The 23,365-nt window shown below is 33.7% G+C and overlaps 2 protein-coding genes and 1 long non-coding RNA gene across 3 annotated transcripts in view; 1 reads left to right on the plus strand and 2 right to left on the minus strand.

Annotated features, from left to right (window-relative positions):
* LOC133185364 (NADP-dependent malic enzyme-like) overlaps window positions 1-23,365 on the plus strand; it is a 70,899-nt gene that overhangs the window by 31,069 nt on the left and 16,465 nt on the right. The window lies entirely within an intron of this gene.
* Window positions 1-23,365, minus strand: part of LOC133185360 (CUE domain-containing protein 2-B-like) — a 36,674-nt gene that overhangs the window by 7,791 nt on the left and 5,518 nt on the right. The window lies entirely within an intron of this gene.
* On the minus strand, window positions 728-23,081 carry LOC133185361 (uncharacterized). Its single transcript, XR_009720904.1, has 5 exons — window positions 23,024-23,081; window positions 15,345-15,500; window positions 2,553-2,680; window positions 2,344-2,447; window positions 728-1,663 (listed from the first exon to the last, which is right to left on the minus strand). It is a non-coding gene; the product is annotated as an uncharacterized LOC133185361 (long non-coding RNA).

Genomic DNA, 23,365 nt, shown 5'->3' on the forward strand with positions numbered 1-23,365 from the left:
CTGTCATCACAAAATTTGGGGCACAAATTTTGATTTTACTCTACAACTTTGCAATTTTTAATGTCAACTTCAGACCATATGGTCAGCTGTATAATGTACATGTATATAATTACAAAATTCTCTTGGTCCTTTCCAACATACATCTATCTATATTACTTGACAAACCATTTGAAATTTGCATTCACATGTTGATTAAAATAGACTATTAGATGTCTCTAGCAGGCCCGTAGAATGCGGGGGGTGGGGGGTGGGGGTTATAGTATTTTGCTATAGTAAGTTTCCCTTTAGATGCTGGATGCCCCCCCCCCCCCCCCCACTTTTTGATATTGTAAGGTCCAGCACTGGCAAATTCCAGGATTTGGACAGTAAATCACCTTTTCTTTTTGCTTGTCAGATAATTTCGGGAAGTCCCCCCCCCCCCCCACTTTTAGTCAGTTTGGTTTTTTTTTTCTTTTGAAACTGTTGCTACGAGCCTGCTCTAGATAACTCACGAAAACAAAGAGTCAAATAATAGTTTTTAACCTTTATTCATTTGATCTAAAATTGACAGGTTAACGAAATAATAATATAGTACATGTACCAAAACTGAAAAAAAAAAAATTTCTTGTCTTTTGCCACCACAGTATTTTTAAGGTCATATGCAATGTACATGCACTTTACAGTGAACCTTCCAACTGATAATTTTCAGAGAAAATATAATTGAAAATCATGATACCATTACGTGTTCTTTGACAAAAAAATCAGCATACATTACATGTATCAGGAGTTTTGAAAAAATATCAAATGATGAAAACCCTTGCATTTTTTAAAAGAAAAATCCCCCCCCCAAAAAAAAATGATTTATGTGGTATTTTCTTCAAAATTTGATTCAGATAAGGTGTGCAAGCATTACCAGGTATCATAAAATTGCACAAAGATCTTTCAATTACTGGATTTCTTAAATTATAGAGAGAATAAGAAAATATAGTTCAAACTATACTGTGCATATCCTTAAGCCATATCATGTTAAAGACATGAAGGTCAAACACAAACTTCAGCAAACAGGAAGTCTGTGAGCCAATGCTCACTAGTAATACCCCCACTCTGATGTGAATATACACTCTCATGAATCCCACAATATGGCATGACTAGTCAAAGAGAGAGTCAAAATTTCAAGCATCTTTGATGAGTAGTTGCTGAGAAAACTGCGACAAAAAATTGTTACAGACAGACACACAAGGGTAAATGAGAATACCCCCCTACTTCAGAGTGGGGGTACAATTATAACAACTGTCGCTTACTACTGCAAATGATCAATAAAAGATCTCTCATTACAAATTTTACCTGTTATTAATCTACAAAAATTTTCTTGATTAATATCTTTTGAAAATAATTTTTATATAATTTCACATCTACATCCCTACTGATAAAAAAGCTTCCAGACATTGAAAGTTGCTATTCAAATTCATAATAAAGTTGTTGAATAAAATCCACATATTCCTGGTACTTGACAACAGATAGCTTGAAATGGACAAAGTCTTTTTCACATCCTCTGTTTCTCAAATGCTTTTCCAAATTAAATAAATAACTTTTACTTTATAATATTTACAGAGTACTGTGACTGAATGTCTTGAATTTAAACACTCTTTTTGAAGTGTATCTCTCAAAGGTTGGCAGCCTTGATCTGTAAAAAAAAAAAAAAAGAAAAGAAAAATCTCTATTAATCTCTAAAACTTAGAACAATCATAATTGAAAAATTTACTTTGCTATAAAATAATTACAAAATAACTTACGCACATGTATAAAAAACAAATCTCCCTAAATGACACATTTCTTAACCAACATAAAATCTTAAATGAATGGAATCTTTGATAATGATGTTCAACACACTCAGTTGTCAAAGGTGAATTAAGCATCTAAGTTAAAAAAAAAAATCAAGGCTTAAATAGTACATGCAGGATCATATGATCCTGTCCACAAGTTTCGATGAACTAAAGTAGATGTTAACATTCAGTTGAAGTTACCCCAACATATGTACGTATTTTTTTAAATCAAGAACACAGTCAATGTCAGCTATTTAACATAGAGAAATAAAATTGTTTATCTAGATGCACCCCCTTTCTTCTCTTATGTAGATTTTCCTTATATACATGTATATGCATACAAGTTATTAATCCTAAATCACTTTTTGACCCGAGAACAGCTGCAAGATAATTTTCAATAGGTTGCTTCCCCTTATATGTGCATGTGCTTCCTTTTCATGAAGTTTTCTTTAGTTAAATTTCTCAAGATTTTTCAGATTAATTTTTTGGTTAACAAATAGTACTGTGTCATACAAAACTCACAACTCCTCTCATATTTTACCTTATCTTCCTTTTGTTAACAAAATCCACTTTTCCAACATCTCTCTCTGCAGTGAGTCTATCATTAAGTCATTAACTTGTCTTGTCTCCAATACAAAAGTTTTCCTACACAACAGGTTTATAAAAAAATAACAACCTTCATACATGTAAGTTGATATGAAAATATTAAATGTACATACATTGTAATTTAATGAAAAAAATAATTCTAACCTTGACAACTTTTAGCTTGGTTGGCATTGTTATCATCTCTGTTGGCATAATGTAATCTGAACTTTCTAATTTACCCTTCTATCAGGTGGCTATAGTTGCTCGACACATACCAATTTTTTATCCATTTCCTGAAAAAAATGAAATTCTAATTTACTATGTGTATTAAAATGTTATTCCTTTTAAAAAGAAACTTACACTAGTGATTCAGGGGACCTAGGTTCAAATCCTGGTTTGGTCCATCCCATATTTATTTGGTGCCATTGATCACCCCTCGACTTGCAGGTAAAAGGCTTGCCAGGGGTAAAAAGAACTTGAGTTGTGTCTTCAAGGGCAAATACAATTTAAGGAGGGAGGAATTTGGCGATCAGACAGGCTTGATCCCCATCGCCAGATCACTCAGTTAATAAACATGCTAAAGCACCTGATTAGTGATACAGAGGGCTGGGTTCAAATCCTGTTCTTGCTTATGCAGCATTTTCCTGTTACACACCTAATGTCAATGGCAGAGAAATTCAACTTTCCTGTCATCAATAGACAAATATTTTGGTGACTAATTGTCTGAGTTCAGCTATATGGTACATGTTAAATTAAACTTTTTACCTCAAAGGCTAAGAACATACAAATTACAGTTTTCTTAGAGACAGTATACTAGGCAATCTGGATACATTTCCTTTGTCTGACATGGAAAAAAACTCCCATATTCATGACAGGTTTTCTTAATTTTTCACTGAAAATAACAGCTTAAAATATGATTTTTTAAAATCTTGTTTACCTAAAAGTTATGCCTCAATACACCTTATTTGACCAAGTTATAGTCATTAAAGGAATCTATTTCTCAAATTAAAGAAATTGTAGGCTCCTTTCATTTACTAATTCTTGACCTTAAGAAAAAACTGCAACAAATATGTTTCACAAATTGACAGAAAAAGCGATGTCGGCCATCCGTATGGAACAGCGTCCAATCATAAAATTATGTATTATCTAAAATATGGTTGAAACAATGTCAGAGACAAACTAATTATTCATTGACAAACATCTAAAAATTATTAGAATATATTTAGGTCATTGATTTGAAATTGGTATATATGATTTTTCACGAGCCGGAGGTGAGTGCACTATGTGTCAAACCCTGACTACTATTTAGGCATAGTGCATGCAAAGTACAACACTATTGTTATTATTATGCTGACTGTTGTATCAAAACGACAACATCTTCTCCATTTCCAATGTTTCATCACTTCTTACATTCATGTTAGTACACCCCTATCATGACGTCACATTGTGCTACATGTACATTATCTTTTTTCTTTAATTTTGAATGATCCATGTACAGATACATGTAGTTTCAGAGAATTTTAGTTGAGTGAAGGGGAAAAAATTGCAAGAAACTATTTTAGAAAATTAATTTGTTTATTTTTTTCTCTTTAAGTGTAAAATATTTGAAACTAAGTTTATATATATTATAATACAGTGCTTTAGACAATGTCATCTGTGGCGTAATCGGTAGCGAGTCAGACTGATGATGTCGGGGTCGTGAGTTCGATCCATGGCGTGGGAGCTGTTGGATTTTTTTCAGAAAAAGAAGCCACGCACTAGCTATTTCGGCATAGTATGTTTACGATATATAAATCCTTAGAACACTATGCGAAAATAGTTGGGTATTGATTATATAGAGACAAACTGACAGGAAGCATAATAATGTGTAATAAATAAAACGCAACATCGGATTGGGCTCTGCAGCTATATACAGGAAGTGTGCATACTGATGATACTCTTAAATTATCGTTTATTGAATTTTAAAAATTTACTCCATTATGGTCTATATGTAAATATCACACACACACTAGCAGTGCATGTGGCTAAATCAAGAAAAAATTGTATGTGCACCACAAATACTTGATAATCATAGGTAATAAGAGATAACAGAGCTCACCTCAACGAATGTTGTCTTTAAGTAAGGCAAAGTCCCACACTAAACTAATAATCTAGTAGTCTGCATCCCTACATGTAACATTTATGCAATTTTAGTCTAATAGGGCTTGCAGTTACTTGGGAATGGACTTACCTAAAAAATTTAAACTAGTCACTCATCCAGAAAATGTAAGTCAAATCCACCATCTGAAGCAAGTTTGAGAGTGTTTATCCCATAACGCATCATCATGCAAGTTTGGTCCAGATTGCCCTTATAATTTCTTGGTAATGGACCTGTTAAAAATCTTTAAACCTGGTCACTTATCTGGAAAATGTAGGTCAGATCCAACATCTGAAGCAAGTCCAGTAATGTGCATCCTTAGATGTATCATCCATGCAAGTTTGGTTAACACCAGGCTTATAGCTACTATGAAATGAAATCTGCTCCAAAAACTTTATCCTGGTCACTCATCCGGAAGGAAAATGTAGGTCATATTCAGCATCTGAAGGAAGTCAAGTATAGTGTGCATCCTAATATGTATCATTTGTACAAGTTTGTTCAACCTAGGGCTTATAGTTACTTGGAAATGAAACCTGCTTAAAAAAACTTTAATCTGGTCACTCATCTGGAAAATGTAGGTCAGATCCAGCAATTGAAGCAAGTCCGGTAGTGTGCATCCTTATATGTATTATCCATGCAAGTCTGGTCAATATAGGGCTTATAGTTACTTGGAAATGCTCCTTTTAGCTGAATTTGCAGCATCTGAAATCTTGACTGGTATAATGAAACATACTAGAAGCATCCTTCATGCATCTCTGATTAATATAGGGCATAGAAGTACAGCTGACCTTCTGTTTTTTGAACACGGATATATCTCAAATACCATGGATATGTCGAAGTTATATTTTGAAGTCCCATCTGCTTATTCCTTAAGTATTTTACCCTGAATATCTTAAATCCTTGGTTATCTCAAAGTATTTTTTTTGTCCCTTTGAGTTCGAGATAACGAGGTTTGACTGTACTTGAAAAGAAATCTGCTCCAAAAACTTTAACCTGGGATGCGGACGCCTGCACTGACGGTATTACATAAGCTCCCCAACTTCGTTGAGGTGAGTTAAAAATTCAAAATCCATATTCTTGACGTTATCATGAAACTAACTTAATGTCATACTGGGCTGTGCAGCTTGTATATACAATCTATTCACACCTATAATTTTTGTGAAATAGTGTATATTGTTTAATTTTTATATATTTACTAAATCATGGTCTATATTAAAATTATGTTGTAAACATTTGGCAGAGTGGTCAATATCAAGAAAATTATGGCATTTGTCTAAGAACTTTCTGGACAACCCTCATACAAGTACTCGTTTAACTCAAAAATCTTTATTAAGGTCATGAAATACCCAATTTTCATCTAGAATGTCACAATGATCTGCAAAACTCAAAGGGAAAAAAATTGGTGGTACAATTTGGTGAATGAAAATGTATCAAACAAAAATCTAGCATAAAACCCATTATTAAGGTGACCAGAGAGATATATATGATCCTTGAAATTTAAAATCTTTATTAAGGTGACCAGGTATTCAGGGTTGTCCATAAGAACTGAAATAGAAAGAGGACATTTTAAAAGTGGAAGGCTGTCTTGGATTCCTCTGCTAGTGAGGGTTGAGGGGGCAATGCAAGAATAACTGGGGGATTATGTCATTACAGGCGGTGAATTTACCTGGCCCCTGAATCTTGAGAACAACCTTGGGTATTCTGCATTTAAGCAACATGATTCCTCACTATTCCTTAACATTGAAGAATAAAACATCCTTAAAAATCAAAAATCTAGCTTACATGCATTAACCCATCATTAAGGGGACCAGAGATATATGCATGATTCTTGAACTTTAAAATCTTTATTAAGGTGACCAGGTATTCAGGTTTGTCCATAAGAACTGAAATAGAAAGGGGACATTTCAAAAGTGGAAGGGTGTCTTGGATTCCTCCTCTAGTGGGGTTTGAGGAAGCAATGCCAGAATGACAGGGGGAATAAGTAATTACAGATGGGGGAATTTCCCTGGCCCCCACATCTTGAGCACAACCTTATATATTCTATATTTAAGCATGTAAAACATTAATCAATTACATTTAAGCAATGATTCCTCACTTTTTCTTAAAACTGATGAATAAACTAATCCTATAAATCAAAAATCTAGCTTACATGCATGAAACTATCATTAAAGCTGACATGAATTCTTAAAAGCGCAACATTTGCATCAATGTATGACTTGTTTCATACCAACTAGCCGTATTCTGCCATATTTCTTTCAGATACCTTGTCTTATTGTAACAATATATACCCCAATGCCCTCGTTACACTTGAGTGAGTTTTTGGTTTGGCTATCGACGCGTGCACATCTCCGACAGTAAAGTATCTGGGAACACATGAATTGATGAAAACATTTCAAAACCACAGCAGATATAAAAACAGTCATAAAGATATGTAATGGATATATGCTGAATACTGTTCTATATGTAAAATTATCAGACTGTTTGAGGCCCGTTAGGGCCGAAAACAGTCTGATAATTTTACATATAAAATTGTATGAGGCATATATCTTACTTAAAACATTGCTATTGAAATGTCCAAAAGTTACCTTGAGGAGTCCGATAATTCAAATACAATTACACAATAGGAGTTCAGGCATCAATAGTTTTCTATCTGAAACCATCTAATAAATAGACAAAAGAAAAGAGAAAGTTTTTTTTTTAAGACAGTAAAATCAGTGAGTGAACTCTTTTGTTTCATTCATTCAGTGGCAGTCGTTTGGCTTAGCAGGAACTATGGACAGTGGTCAGGTGATGAGGGATTTTTTTATGATTTGGAATATTTTTTTTTTTATTAAGTGCGTTTGACATTGATACAGATACAGTGTTGGATGATATCTTCGAAATGCATTTAAAGTAATAATGCGGATTTTTATCTAAATTTTGATTGAATGATATAATGAAAATCTTGGGTTTTAAAAGTGCGGTCATCATGGTCATTGGCGAACAAACCCCGTTAAATGAAGAGATTCGCAGACTGGTTCTCTATCAGAAATGGATTTAAATTGGCTTATTCCCAGTGATGTATCGAAAACGCTTTGCAAAAAAACTGAATGGAAAGTGTTACTTTTGAGGAAGTTTAAGACTCCAGTTTCTTCTTGGATTTGCTATTTTTAACAACTTAATTTCCTCGCGTTCGCTTTCCTTGAATTTTTTCTCCCTAACTTTTTTTTGGTTTCTGGACAAATTAAACCTTGATTTCAATCTTCTTGTTGTTTTTTAACTACTGTCCGATTTTGTTATCACTGCCGTCCGATAATATATTATTGGACTGCTAATCATTATTATCGGACGACTACAGGTAAATTTTTAGACTGCAAGAACAAAGGCATGACGTCACAGCAATGTTTTAATTATAAGTATCGTTTTGAATAATATAAATGCAAGTTTGGAAGAAAAAAACATAGTTGTGCATGTTTTTTAAAAGCATGCCAATATACAGATATATAGCATAATTAACTTGGAATAATTCACAGTAAAAATTGTACAAACAATTTGCAATTATCTATTGTAAGAATGGAACAAACAACCAGCATATTTGATATGCATGTCCATATGCAAATATAATGGTGCATACCGAGAGAACGCGTCGAACGCTGTAAACTTATTCATACCTGGAAAATAGACCACTGTACCCGTTCGAAGATGTGCACATGCCGAGTGATTTACACCTTGTATTTCATTGAAATATGCATCGCAGAAAAGTAATAAACTCTATAAATACTCAACCGGAAGACGTTGTCATGTCATCATACAGCCTAGCACTCAAATACACTTAGTCCGTGCTGATCAGATTTTGGTCAGCTAGGGAAAATATCAAAAGTGAGAAGGGGAATTAGTATTTACGCGACTGGATAAAAAATAAGAAATCATTAAAAAAAAGTCTGATTGCTGTTCATGAAGTGAAACTGAAAATTGTCTAGATCTAATAAACATACAAACATTCTTTGTGTGTTATATATTGCATTACAGGCTTCATATATAATTTTTTAATTATGAAACAAGTCCTACATTGATGCAAATGTTGCGCTTTTAAGAATTCATGTCAGCTTTAATGATAGCTTCATGCATGTAAGCCAGATTTTCGTAATTATCTAAAAACTAAACTGAGTAGTTTGGTGTGAGAAAATTATTTAGAATACAACATCAAAGCATCTAACCAAAACACAAATTAACAAATATACACACACGTGGGGAGTGGGGGGGGGGGGGGGAGATACTCTCTTTTTTGAGAGTGTCTTTCAGACACGTAGCATTGTTTTTGAAAGGGGACAGCCGTAAGAAATAATTGACACTTTACTGAAAAATCTTTGACAAGCTAAAAAAATGCTCTGGAAAAATGGGAGGGGGCATCCCCAATCCCCGCGTTCTACAGGCCTGTCTTTAATGGTTAATTTTGTAAGGATATTTTTTCTAAAGAATGGCTGGTTCTCCCCACTCTCATCCAACGATACTGTATTGAATACTCAAATATTTTTCTTCTGAAAATGATAGTATGGATGGAATCTGTCCTCCCCCTGACTACGGATTTTTTTCAATCCCTTTTTTCCTTTTTCATTTTTCCCCCAAGTATTTCGGCATTTTTCTGAACCCCTCCAAATTTTTAAGTGCCGAAAGTTTTGTTTTTGTTTTTGTTTTTTTGGCTTATCAATCATTTTACTGCCCCCTGCTCCCCATCGCATATACACATTTTGAGAAACAGTGCTACGTGCCTGTTTTATATGTATGTATAGGAAGCCCATCCAGTTTGAAAATTTTCCCTAGGTAGTATAAAATTTGATACCTATACAATTTCTTGTATTTTAAGAGAATCTGTAAGGATTACTTGAAACCCTACCCGCAAGATTGTGGATAAATATTTTTTTGCATTTTCATACAAGTATACACACACACATTCTCTCTCTCTCTCTCCCTCTCATGTAAGCATACATGAGTGGTTTCAAGAATCTCCTCACTTTACATTTGGGTACACGGTTAGAACTATTTCAATTACCAATGTTACTTTCATCTATACTAGGGATGTCAATTTTATTCGAACAGCTTAGTCGAATAGTTGGAGGCTTTAGTCGAATGATAGTCGAATATTCGTTGAAATTTAAATCAATTTTTCATGTCATTTTCACTATTTGTCTTTTATAGACTAGTTGTACAATATTTAACCTACGCTATCACCATTATACAATGAATTTCTGATTTGTAAACATTTACGTAGTACAATAAATACTATACATCTATATTTATCCAATGCATTTGATTTCAAAATTAATATAATATTTACTGCACATTTTACCTAAATGCAGGATATCAAATGCTTGCATTTGTCCTTTCTTGTCATAACGAGACTACATGTACCCGTTAATTGAAGCCATTTCTACGTGTCGTGTCAGTGACCTTTGACTGGTAAACAATTAAAGCGTGCCTCTTATAAAAACAGAGAGAACTTTTAATTATGAGATTTTGTGCAAATTATCAATACAATCTTAACAAGAGGCCCAGGGGCCACATCGCTCACCTGAGCACTATGGCGAGGAAAAAGCAGAAATCAGTTCAGTCTTGAAAGGTTGAAAAGTTTAAATATAAAAGTGGTTTGGGGGGGGGGGGGGGGAAGAATTGAACAAATTTGAATGTACATTACCTGAGGATGCTTCCAATTAAATATGACCAATCATGGCTTTGCTGTTCTTGAGTAGAAGATTTTTACACATTTTTCCTATGTATTCCTATGTAAAACTTTGATAACCCATTGTGGCCCCACCCTACCCCCAGGGGTCATGATTTGAACAAACTTGAATCTACACCACCTGATTATGCTTCCAAATAAATATGACCAATCAAAAGTTGGCTGTTCTCGAGAAGAAGATTTTTGAATATTTTTCCTATATACTCCTATTTAAAACTTTGATCATCCATTGTGGCCCCACCCAACCCCCGGGGGTCATGATTTGAACAAATTTGAATCTACACCACCTACAGATGCTTCCATATAAATATTACTAATCATAGCTTTGCTGTTTTTGAGAAGAAGATTTTTGAAGATTTTTCCTATATACTTTTATGTTAATTAAAACTTAAATCTTCCATTGTGACCCCACCCTACCCCTGGGGGTCATGATTTGAACAAACTTGAATCTACACCCCCTGAGGATGCTTCCACATAAATATTACCAATCACTGCTTTGCTGTTCTTGAGAAGAAGATTTTTGAAGATTTTTCCTATATATTCCTACGTAAAACTTTGATCGTCCATTGTGGCCCCACCCTAGCCCCGGGGGTCACGATTTGTACAAACTTGAATCTACACCACCTGAGGATGCTTCCATATAAATATGACCAATCATAGCTTTGCTGTTCTTGAGAAGAGGATTTTTGAAGATTTTTCCTCTATATCCCTATGTAAAACTTTGATCGTCCATTGTGGCCCCACCCTACCCCCGGGGGTCATGATTTGAACAAATTTGAGTCTACACTACCTGACAATAATTCCACATGAGTTTCATCTTTCCTGGCCCATTGGTTCTTGAGAAGAAGATTTTTCAATAATGCCATTAATTTTTTGCTATTTCGTAATTATCTCCCCTTGGAGGGGGGCGTGGCCCTTCATTTGAACAAACTTGAATCCCCTTCACCCAATGATACTTTGTGCTAAGTTTGATTGAAATTGGCCCTGTAGATCTAGAGAAGAAGATGAAAATGTGAAAAGTTTACGACAACGCCAACGACGACGACAACGACGACAGACAACGGACAAATTTCGATCAGAAAAGCTCACTTGAGCCTTCGGCTCAGGTGAGCTAAAAAGACTGCATGATATTAATATCCATTTAATTACACTTATAACTGTCCCCCAGTTTACATGTATTTACAATTTTGTAACAGCTGTTTAATATTCTTTATGAATAGTTGCATCACGTCAGATCTTATGGAATTGCAGGTTGAAGCTTTATAATTTGAATCTACAAAACCAAACAATTCTTGAACGGCTCTGACATCCCTAATATATACTAATAGTGTAATACATGTACTTACTTAACTTCAATTTAAACCAAAACATGTACTGTAGATTATTTTATATACACATAATTATGTCTGTTCTTGTCGGTAATTGTATCAATCATGCTTGTAATTTGTGATGCCTGAAAGGGCCCCAATTTGAAAATAATCTATGTACAGAAACAAATTGTTCAGTGTTGCTTAAATTTACGATATATTAGTTTTAGTTTTATATCTAAAACAGTTGAAGCCAGTTCATTGTACGTACAGGTGACTCTCGATCTCTCGAAGTTCAAGGGACCGCAAGAAAAGTTCGAGACATCCAGGGTTTCGAGAGATAGAAAGTGAATAAAATCCGGAATTTTCAGTTCCGATCATCATTGTTCTACCATTATAAATACCGGAAGTATATGTTGATAATATCATTGCACGTTTTCATGCGCATTTTACAGGTAATTCACTTGATTTCAACAACAATGATCGTATTTTGAATAAATAAAACGATCTCTTTAAGTTTCAATATTTATTTGTTCTCATTTCATGATTGCATAAAACCTGAATAGCAATCGTCGGTGTGGCTATCCCCCGGGCTTGATGGGGTCCTTTACCAGATTTCTCGTATTAAATCAGTATTTAATTCTTCAGATAGGATTTCTTGTGCAATGTTTGTCATATTGGGATTATGTACACTCTAATAAAACTTCATAATCTATGGAAAATTATTGACACGCCTCTTAAATTATTTTCTAAATATTTTCGTCTCGCTGTCAAGTCAAAATAAGTTGTGAAGCAATTCCTTTCTAATTTACCAATTATAACCAATTAATCATTTATATCAACACTCGGATGCTCACAGATATAGTGTCATCTATGTAAACACCCAATTAACACCTCCATGCCAACCCCAGGCGTTCACCGTTATCCAGGTAAGTCCAAGCTGCATTAATTTTACGCTTGATTGTACACACGAACAAGTATATCTCAAAACTTCGAGAGATAGAGAGTAAAAAACAATGAAATATGTGTAACGGGACCCAGGTCTTGGTTCCAGAGATAGAGAACTTCGAGAGATTGGAAGTTTCGAGAGATCGGAAGTAAATTTGCTTAGTTATATAGAGGGAAAAAATGGGACCAGAGGTTCACTTTGAGAGATCGAGAGATCGGAGTTCGAGCCATCGAGAGTCACCTGTATTTACATATATTTGATCAAGGAAAATCCGACTTTTTTCCGACGTTTGTTTAAAATATATTGAAGGATGTATTATACATATTCCACCCCCACCCCCTCCTTTTATTTTCTTTAAAAGATGTAAGATCTGTAACAAGAATGTATGTTTATGTATTAAATTTGATGTAATGAAGCCACATTCATGAACTATTAATACATATATCGAAACAGTTATTTTGATTTCTGAAACGTTTTATTTGCGTGACTATTTTGTGTAATCAGGCAAAATACCAGTGTCACTTTCACCTTTGATATTTTCCCTGACCAAAAATACTGATCAACAGGGACCACATGTGTTTAAGTGCTAGTGACTATGTGTTTACCGTTGAGTTACAAATGGATTTATTTCTTCCATGATGCATATTTCATTAAAAAGGAAGTTATTCTCTCGACATGTGCACATCCCTGTACCGATAGCAGTATTTCAGGTAGATTTTAAAGCATTCGATGCGTTTTCTCGGCATGCATGCATGTACATCTGAATTTGTTATACTTGAATGCATAAGTTGCATAGTATGTGCATATACCGTGTAGCAGGCATAATGCTCAATAGTACAGTGTTATTTGAAAAATGAGGTAGCATGTGGTAGCCTTTTCTTGTTTATTGTTCAAATATATGTGTGAATCAAACATGCATGTGCTATTTTGATTTTAATGCATTGCATCTAAATTATTCAAAATTTAAATACTTCTTTATGGTTTTCAGTAAAATTCCTAGTTTTTCAGATTTATGGTATGTTCCAAAACTGCTTTATCAGAGATGTGTACAGGTCTACATGTTTTTATGTCAGTTCATGGCGTGTTCCAAGACTTTGCTATCAGAGATGTGTACATGTCGACAGCCAGGCTAGAAAATCACTCAAGTGTAACAAAGGCATCAGGGTCATCAGGGTTTATATAGCCGGTAAAATAAGAGAGCGAATCTGAAAGAAATATGGCGGAAAAAGGGAGTACGAGAATGAAATAAGCTGTACCAGGATGAAAATATCGCATATTTAAGAGTTCATGTCAGCTTTAAGGGGACCAGAGATATATGTATGATCCTTGAAATTTAAAATAATTATTGAGGTGACCAGGTATTCAGGGTTATCCATAAGAAATGAAATAGAAATGGGACATTTTAAAAGTAGAAGGGTGTCTTGGATTCCTCTAGCTATGCTAAAGGGGTTGAGGGGAGAATGCCAGAATAACTGGGGGATTATGTCATTACAGGTATGAAAATTCTCAGATATTATAAAGTTAAGCAACACATTTCCTTACTACAGGCAACTCCAAATGGCTCAAACTTCGATCTTTCGACGTTCTTGATTGCTTGAAATATTAGCCTTGGGTCTAGTAGCCCTTTTCACAAAAAAACTTAAGTTTTTGCGTAAGATTTTAACTTAAGAATTTCTTACGACAAGAACACATTCGTAGCAGATTGAAGTTAAGATTTTATTTACGACAGACTTCATCCCTAGCAACGACTTCAATATGCTTTATAATCCTTAAATAAGTGGGTGAAAATAAAAATAAAACTTAATTAGTTTTTAACATTTGTCAGCATAACAAACATTATTGACAACAAATATCGAATGCAATCGTTTGTGAAGCAAGGAAGTTTAAAATCTATGTCACAATCAAAAGTCTGACGTAAAAGAAGGTCACAAGTGAAACTTACATCATAAATATTTTGTAGTGTTATTCACTTAAATTTTTGACAATGATTGTGAAAAAAATATAAAATATTATTGTAAGTTGCTTTACAAAGTTCAATTTAACATGTATTTTGGTTTTTGCGGTTATATTTTTACAATAAAATCATTTTTAAAATACTTAAGAGAGGGTTGGGGCTCTCGTAAAGTTATGACAGATTTTGCACTTACGACTTTCTTAAGAATTTTTGTAAAAACGATTTTTATCATAAGTTTTCACTTAAGATAAAAATATGTTGTAAGATTTTTTGTGAAAAGATCCACAGATTTTTTCTCTATATAACTTAGCAAATTTTCTCTTGATCTCTTAACTCTCAATCTCTCAAAACCCTCAAAGTTAAAATGCAGACCCGCTGTGCATAATCTATTGTATTTTACCACTGATACCTCAAAGTGGATATGTGTACAGCATTACATAATTAACAACTTTACCTTCACCTTTAGAATATATTTCTTTACAGTTTAACTAAAAAATCTTTAAGGTGACCAGATTCTGAAATTATATATCATTCTTTCTACATGCAGTAAAACACGCTTATAGCTAACACACTTATAATGAATTGACTCTTAGAGCAAAGTGATTTTTATTCCCTGTGACTTTAAAATATATTGTAAACTTAATGGATATATAAACGAATTACACTTATAATGAAGCAAAATTTTCCATCCCTGGCACTTTGTTATAAGCATGTTTTACTGTAATTCTTACAAAATTTTGTGATAAAATATCAGGAAAAAGATGACTTTTGGTCACAAAACTCACCTGAATGGAATTGCATGCATAATTTTATTTTAAATTTCTTCAAAACTAAATATTCTAATGGTTAAATTTCATCAAACAAACAGCCCTAGGAATCAACACTTTAAATTACCTCAATTAAACACCAAATCCTCCTTCCATTCTCATAGTTGTACAACACTTCTTCATGTAAGTCCTTTCTTGTTAGCATGTATATGCAACTGTTTTCTTTTACCAAAACTTTTAATTTGATCCACTGATTGGTTTGTTTCATTTTCATTGTTGACATCTGTAGGGAAATAAAAGCTTCATAATTACAGGTATTTTAATCAAACTCAAAAGTACCTCTCTTAAGAGATTATTAATCACTCTAAAATCTAAATGTTTTCCTTAACATGTAAATAAGTCATAACAAACACATTTTTAAAATATAAATATACATTTTTTTTTTAATCTGTAACCTACTGTAGTAGAAAAGGAATGTATAAAGAAAATAAAAGGTTGGAATCGAACTAAGGACACCTGTTTCACTAGTCAAATGTTCTAACCACTGAACTATCAAGGCTGATTCATATAGTCTAAACTACTATTTTGTTCACTCCTTCAACAGTCTTTCATCTCAAGGACACGTAACAAGTTCACCTATCTGGAATTAATCACAAGCCCCCACCCCCACCCCCATCACACCTTTGTTTGTGAATAAGTCATAACAAACACATTTTTAAAATATAAATATACATTTTTTTTAATCTGTAACCTACTGTAGTAGAAAAGGAATGTATAAAGAAAATAAAAGGTTGGAATCGAACTAAGGACACTTGTTTCACTAGTCAAATGTTCTAACCATTGAACTATCAAGGCTGATTCATATAGTCTAAACTACTATTTTGTTCACTCCTTCAACAGTCTTTGATCTCAAAGACACGTAACAAGTTCACCTATCTGGAATTAATCACAAGCCCCCACCCCCACCCCCCCATCACACCTTTGTTTGAATTAAAGGAAGCTTTAAACACTGCTCACTGAAGAGTTCTACATTTAGTATAGGTATCTCTCAATACCTCAAAGTATGCAGGACTGCAATCATGTGTTGTGGGTTTGTGTTCAGTAAAGTGTGCAGAGTTATGCCTAGGGCACATTTAAGCTTATGGTCAAGCAAATCAAATTTTTGTCGTATCGTCAGCTTAAAAACATGATCAGCCGACAGTAGTATCGAGCAACGTGGAGCAGTCACATTAATTCCTAAGAACACTGGTAATTTTCAAAATTTAGATAATTCTAAGTTGGCCAATAGTCGCCCAATCATCGTTCACTAAGCCACAGTTTGATTTTCACCATCAGCCAAGATTTACAAAAACCCAATTCCAATAATGTTGACCCATCGACGACCGACTTTAAGAACTGTCTACCAATGTTCGGATGATGATTGAAGGTTGGTCGACAGACTATTGTACGACTGCTTTAATTGAAGGAATCGACCACCGATGCAGAGAAAATTATAACATGGCCCAACAGACACAAAATTGGTAGGCTGTCAAAAAAAGAGGTCAAATTCGGGCAAGACAATGGCAGATGAACAGCTGACTGTTGCCTGAAGAAGGTATTTTTGCCTCAAAAACTGTCAACCGTTGGTCTTTCTTGAAAATTTGACTGGGGTTTTTGAAAACATGTAAACATTAAAACATAGACACTTCGAGGTATTGAGAGTAAATAACAACAGATTATTCATATCAAGACTGCATTTTGACTTGGAGGGATCATGGATTTCTGAATCAAGAGACTGAGAGTTCAAGAGATCAAACGTAAATTTGCTTAGTTATATAAGTAAAAATATCTTTGTAGTCACCTTTTCATCACCTGAAAGATTGGAATTTCCCTGTTAATTAACTACCATTTTGCTTTCTTCTTTGTTTCGTTCAAAATTCATTTAAATTTCCCTTTTTTCTCACCATTTTTGCAATGAGGTCAGTCATATTTGTTAAAGGATTTTGTGTCTAATACAAGGAGTAACATAACCACAATTCAGATCATAATAGAATTTGGCATACATATTACATTTAAGGAGGCTGGAGGGTCAACAAATAATTAATTAACCACCAGATTTAACTTAATTTTTTAGATATGGTATCTTAAGCTGTGAACTATCATTTGGCAAAGAAAAATTTCAAAAATTTTAGTTTTAAAATTTGATCATTTTCTATATCTTCATACAGTCAGGGGTGAGACTGAAATCCGTCATTTTTAAAATGACGATTTTAAGCCATAAAATAAAATTTTTATTATGACTTAAACTCGTCATTTTTAAGAAAATGACCAAAAACAGTCATAAAAATTTAGAGTGTTTCTAGAATACCGAGTTACCTCTCTTTGAAAAATGTTAGATCCACCAACTGAAAAAAGGACAAAAAACATTGTAAACGAACTTCATTTCTCTAATACAGTTGACTACAATACTGGTTATGTTGACAGTATAAATTTCCCAAGCAAAAATAAGAGTGGAAGAGTTATTTGTCAATTTATTTGCATTAAATAGGAAAGAAGACGAAAATGACGATATTCCGTCTTTTTTCAAAATGGAGGGTCTGGGCGCACTGAAATATCTCGCTTGTTTTACGGGGCGCACTACTTTTTTATGGCTTTAACTTTTTGTCGAGACTTTTCTCTACAAGTACGTATTCTTCCAGACGGTGTACTATATGTTTTTATAGGGCTAAAAGCCATGTAAAAATGGCGAATTAGTTCTACCAAAATTCGACATTTTACCGCTAAATAATAACTTTCACCTTCCATGTTGATGTTCTAACGCAGGTGGTCGGCAGTAATTAGTAACCCGGATGAAATGAAACTTGTGTAAACACTCTTCTTTCAGCGGTGAATTCAAATTTTGCTTTTATGTAACCAGGATAGAAGAATTAAGTTGAAAAGAAAATATGACGATAGTAAGTCATATTGACAAAAATGACGAAAATACGTACTTAGTAAATATGACGATTATCCATCATTTTTCAAAAATGACGGATTTCAGTCTCACCCCTGACTGTCATATGGAGCTCTTCTTCTAATGGAGATCAATATAGTCTAAAAATGGCCACAACCCCCCAGCCTCTTTAAATCTTCACATTTTGCTGCATGTTTATGACATCATGGTATGAAAATGAAGTCAATATGTTGATGACTTGTGTCAAAACCAGAAGTCTCTGATGAGACTGTAGCTCTGCTGGTTTGCACTTTAACAATTTTTTTTTAAAAAAAATAATTTTTAATTAGACAATTTCAATATTAGTGTGTGTGTTAATTAATTTCACATGTTATAATGAATATTGGACCATAATCTGTCGTTGTAAGCTGGCAACAAAGAGAAAAGTATAAATTCGAAATGCAAGTCATGTACACAAAACGAAAGTAGGGTCCTGAATAAGTCCCGTGCATCTCGTTATATCCGGAGTCCACTGTACTGGGTTTCTGGTCTTTGTTATGAACTAAATTTTTGTTTTGTAATACAGAGGAATATGAATAGCAAGTTTAGTTATTACAGATCCAACCATATTTTCATTAATTTTGGGGATAAATGACTATTGGGAAAATTAACACATTCAAATGGGAAGAAAGGTACCTCTTTTGAATTAGGAATGGGGCCCTTGAATGGCCCTAATTATAGACAATCGAGAGCCCTAAGGCATCCAGGTGTGGTTCCCCGACAGCTTGGCGAAACGAATTGAATAACTATCCTACTTCCCCCCCCCCCCCTTTGGGATCCCTAATTCTAAATGTTATATGCAAAGCCAGCTGTTATAATACTGCTAATTTCTTTTCCAAAACTGGTTGTTTTACCATTACTTTCATCACCATGCCTCAAAGAAAAATCCAAAAAATTTCAAGAGTGAGAAAAATAAAAATTCTTTCCGATGATCATGAACATACACCTGCCTACCAATACATAGCTATAAACATGTGGTAAGCACTTTTTATGGCTGTAATGTATTACCGAACATTTTCTAATATCATTACAGAAAAAGTTAAAACCTGCAGTTTTTAACACACTGAAATTGGATTCCACGTAAAAATACTAATTACAGTTTGTGTACACAATGTGGCATGATTATCTCGTGCAGAAAGACAATGGGATTAGTTAGTTATGCTTCATTGCAAATGATACCTGTGAAATTGATTTCAAAATAATGACATTGTTACATAATTTAGCTAATAAAAAAGAAATATCACCTCTTTACTTGACTACTGACAACATATTTATTATTTATTTGGCACATTATCAGGTCTGGACGATTTCCAAAAATGGAAGTCAAGAACGATAACTGAAAGTTGCCATAAGTATACATCATATACACGTAAATATTTTTCTGCCCAATCAGAACACAGCATTTTTACACATCCCAAAACATATTTCAAAGGGGTTAAAGTTAAAACTGAATATGTATCCAATATTTCACCATCTGCGCTCACCCAACGGTGATACATGTACTGTTAACATACAGGGGTTTTTCTAGGTCTTTAAATCAAGAGCCTGGGCTTTTCTATTTGGAAAAAATAGCAAAATTTGGTTGTAATTAGCAGCAGGGACCTATATATTGTTAGTATATAGGTCCCTGTTAGCAGATTAGAGAAAATATCATATTTAACACTTTTTTTTCTAAATGAATTCGAGTTTTTCTTCATTTGCAAGGTATTAATTGATTTATTTTACATTCAGTTAATCAGTTTATGGAGCATGCCTTTTAAATTTTTTTTAGCATCATTCCTGTTACATGTATACATGTTACTGAGTTCGACGGACATTATTCTAACCATACTTGTTTGTTTCGATTGTCTTGTGTGCAGGGGTGTGCAATTACCATCGCCCGACGCCCGGGGCTACCAATTTTAGAGATCGGGCTATCATAAATCTATACTGCGTTAGCCCGTCGGGCTAGTAAACACTGGTAAATCTAAAACGAAAGTATACATATATTTACGGCGACTGAATTGATGTACGAATTAACCTTGTTGTAAAATCATAATCTTTAATTCGTTTTAACCTATATGTTTTGTGTGTTGCTATCGCCAGTCGTTTCAGTGACATAATAATTATAGCAGGGACCTAGTATATAGGTCCCTGATTATCATAGTCGATAAAAATAGGGAGAAAAAAGCGCAAACCATTATTTGTTTTATTTATTTCAACTTAAATGTTTTTTTTTTAACCTTTTTGTTATACTTATACATGTATTGTTTTCGGTAGTTAATGGGCTAGTGACTGGCAACCTCGGGCTAGTAACTTTGTTACTGCCACTAGCCCGACGGGCTAGTAACTAATTTTTGTAATTGCACACCCCTGCTGTGTGAGTTCTTACGTCCACTGTTCTTGGCAACTTAGCCCATCTTCCCGTTTCTGACCACTCCATATTGACTTCGGTACAAATTATGAGAGCAATGAATTCCTATTAACTTACCTTTTTTTTTTTTGGTTCTCTCCAAAGCTTTGCATTTACTTAGGCGCCATATTGAGAACATTAAGAATTTCGAACCCGATCTAAATTCAACGGATTTCTCTAAAATCCATATCTTCTAAGTAATTTTTAATAAAATTTTAAACTCCTTCAAATTTTCATTAATCATATAAATCACATTTTTCCAATTATTTTGAGTACAACTGAAAGTACATGTTTCTCATTTATTCTCATTTATTCCTTGTAAATAAAATTTCACATCAAATATTTATCTTTGTTTTACTTTGTGTTGCTGGAATTCAGTTCAACCTGACTATCCCAAGAGCAGACTATTATCCCCTCTTAGGGTAGCAGTACAGTAGAATAGAGGGCCGTAGGAACAGAGAAGTGGTAATGGTGGGGAATGTTGGACACAAGCCCCCCCCCCTCCCCTGAAGAAACACTCAAAAATATCATTTTTGAAACAGAGTAGATCATAATTCATTTGTTTAAAGTAACACTGCTAGATTTTCTTTATTTTATATGTGAAAAATGACTTCAAGGATGCACCAGAACCCACCAAAATGTATATTCATTTATTAATGATTTTAATTTAAGGATTGCACAGGATTGAGTCCTGGAAAAATCTTGTGGTTGGCATATGCCCCCCCCCCCCCCCCCAAAAAAAAGGTATAAGTAACACAGGCACTTGATTCGATAAAAAAAATTAACCCATAGTATAATAATATTGCGTTATTACTATACTATGGGTTAAAAAATTTATTACTGAAACAAGTGCCTGTGATAAGTAAGTAGTAATTAAAAATACTAATAAAAGTACTTCATAACACACTAATTGGTACAGTGTGCCCCAAAGAGGCATATAAGTAAGAAAAAGTACAAGTAAACCCAATTTTATTAATACACCAATTAGCAGAGTTATCATACATGTAAGTACATGTATCATACAACAAAAATATGTATGTATACTTATCTTGAAGCTTTTTTGACATTTAAATCTTCTATTTAGAATTTTATTGATTTTTTTTTTTTTTAAATTGGGTAGTTGTGGTACACTACCCCCGTTTTATATCCTTTTTCTTTTGCTAATAAATACATTTTATCATTTCATATAAAGACTTCAAAATTATCTTTGGTAGACCCAGGATTTTTTAAAGGGGGGTTCAACAGGCTAATAATGGGGTGTGAGCCAGTGAGGGCCACCTTGTGGCCCCAGTGGGTAAAGGACAAAAGCCCCTTTAAGCTCCGAGGATTTGGGTCCTTTTTAAATCAGTTTTGTGAGTTGTGTTATGTATATTTTATGTATAATAAAAGCAATATCTAACCAAAAAAAATGATTATTTCACCTTTACTAAATTTTGGCACACATGAGGGGGAAGGGGTATATAGAAACTGTTTTAAGAACAGTTTTTTACGGTAATAGAAATTTCATATTCATCCAGGATTTTAAATCTAAAATACGAATAATAGATTTACCTCCTAAAATTATGTTTCTGGGGAACATAACAAATTTTATTTTAATGCTTTATAGGCAGTGAAAAGGAATTATACACTTAAAGACCTTGAAGACTCAGATTCATATTTGAGTTGTTATTAATATAATTATGATATATGCTGATAAAACAGATAATGACATAATATTAAAAAATAATATTTATACATAAAAAATTAACAAATGTAGTACCTTAGAAAATTACATGAATTAATAGCCAAATTATTGTTACTACAAAATAACATATCTTTACTTATAATATCTAAAATTATAGACAGAAACTGTTTACATCATTGAAAACTGCAGAATAGAGTAAAAACCTCTGCAATACCTTAAATTCTTGAACATGTAATTGTAGAAGTAGTCTTTGACAATATATGACATTGTAAGTCTTGTTCAAATCTTAAACCAAATTTTACTCATTGTTCAAAAACTAAAGAGTGTCATAAAAGGAAGGAAGTGGTTTGTGTTGCATTAATTTTTGTAGAATCGTTTGTTATTGTATCTCAAAACACAAATCTCAGATTCTCGTACACAAGAAACCCACCCCCCCCACCCCCCCACCTCCCCGCGCTTACTATCAGCTTCTTTAAATAATGCGTCAATCATATCCATGTTTCGAACGTCAAACCATGAGCATCCACAAACTTAATAATTAATTAAAATAAATATTTGATGATTTTTAAAAAGATGTATCATTATGAATGAAAAGAAATTAAAAATGTGTATTCAGAATTTCCTCGACGTTCGCTGTTAGTCAATATTGACGCTATGCAAGCGCGTCGTATAAAAAAGGGGAAAATAATATACAAAAGACGTATAAAACATAAAAAAAAAACAGCTGCAAATGATAGTAAGTAACAGATTTATACTTACGAAAAAGGATCCAAAGCACTTCGAGGCGTCTGCCATCGTCTTCTTTTCTGGTTCTCCAGGTCGACCGGAAACCAGGCAACTTATTGCCAGACAAACATGAGTCATTTGTAGACCATGAATTTTCGAAATTTTAAATACTGAACTCACGAATGAATGAAGGGTAAGAAAATATAGGAAATGATTAAACTAAATGGGATATTAATTAAAACTATTCATATATAGCGGATTTTGATTAATATTACACATTTTCTCTGGGCGACTTAATAGATATATATATTCCTATGAAAATATATGCCGGGTTATAAATAATTTAATTATTTCTCGCTATGCGAATAAAAAATG

The sequence above is a fragment of the Saccostrea echinata genome, unplaced genomic scaffold, assembly GCF_033153115.1.
Source record: "Saccostrea echinata isolate AGI-Se365-2 ecotype Australia unplaced genomic scaffold, CSIRO_AGI_Sech_v1 ptg000012l, whole genome shotgun sequence".
In the NCBI taxonomy this organism is placed as follows: Eukaryota; Metazoa; Mollusca; class Bivalvia; order Ostreida; family Ostreidae; genus Saccostrea; species Saccostrea echinata.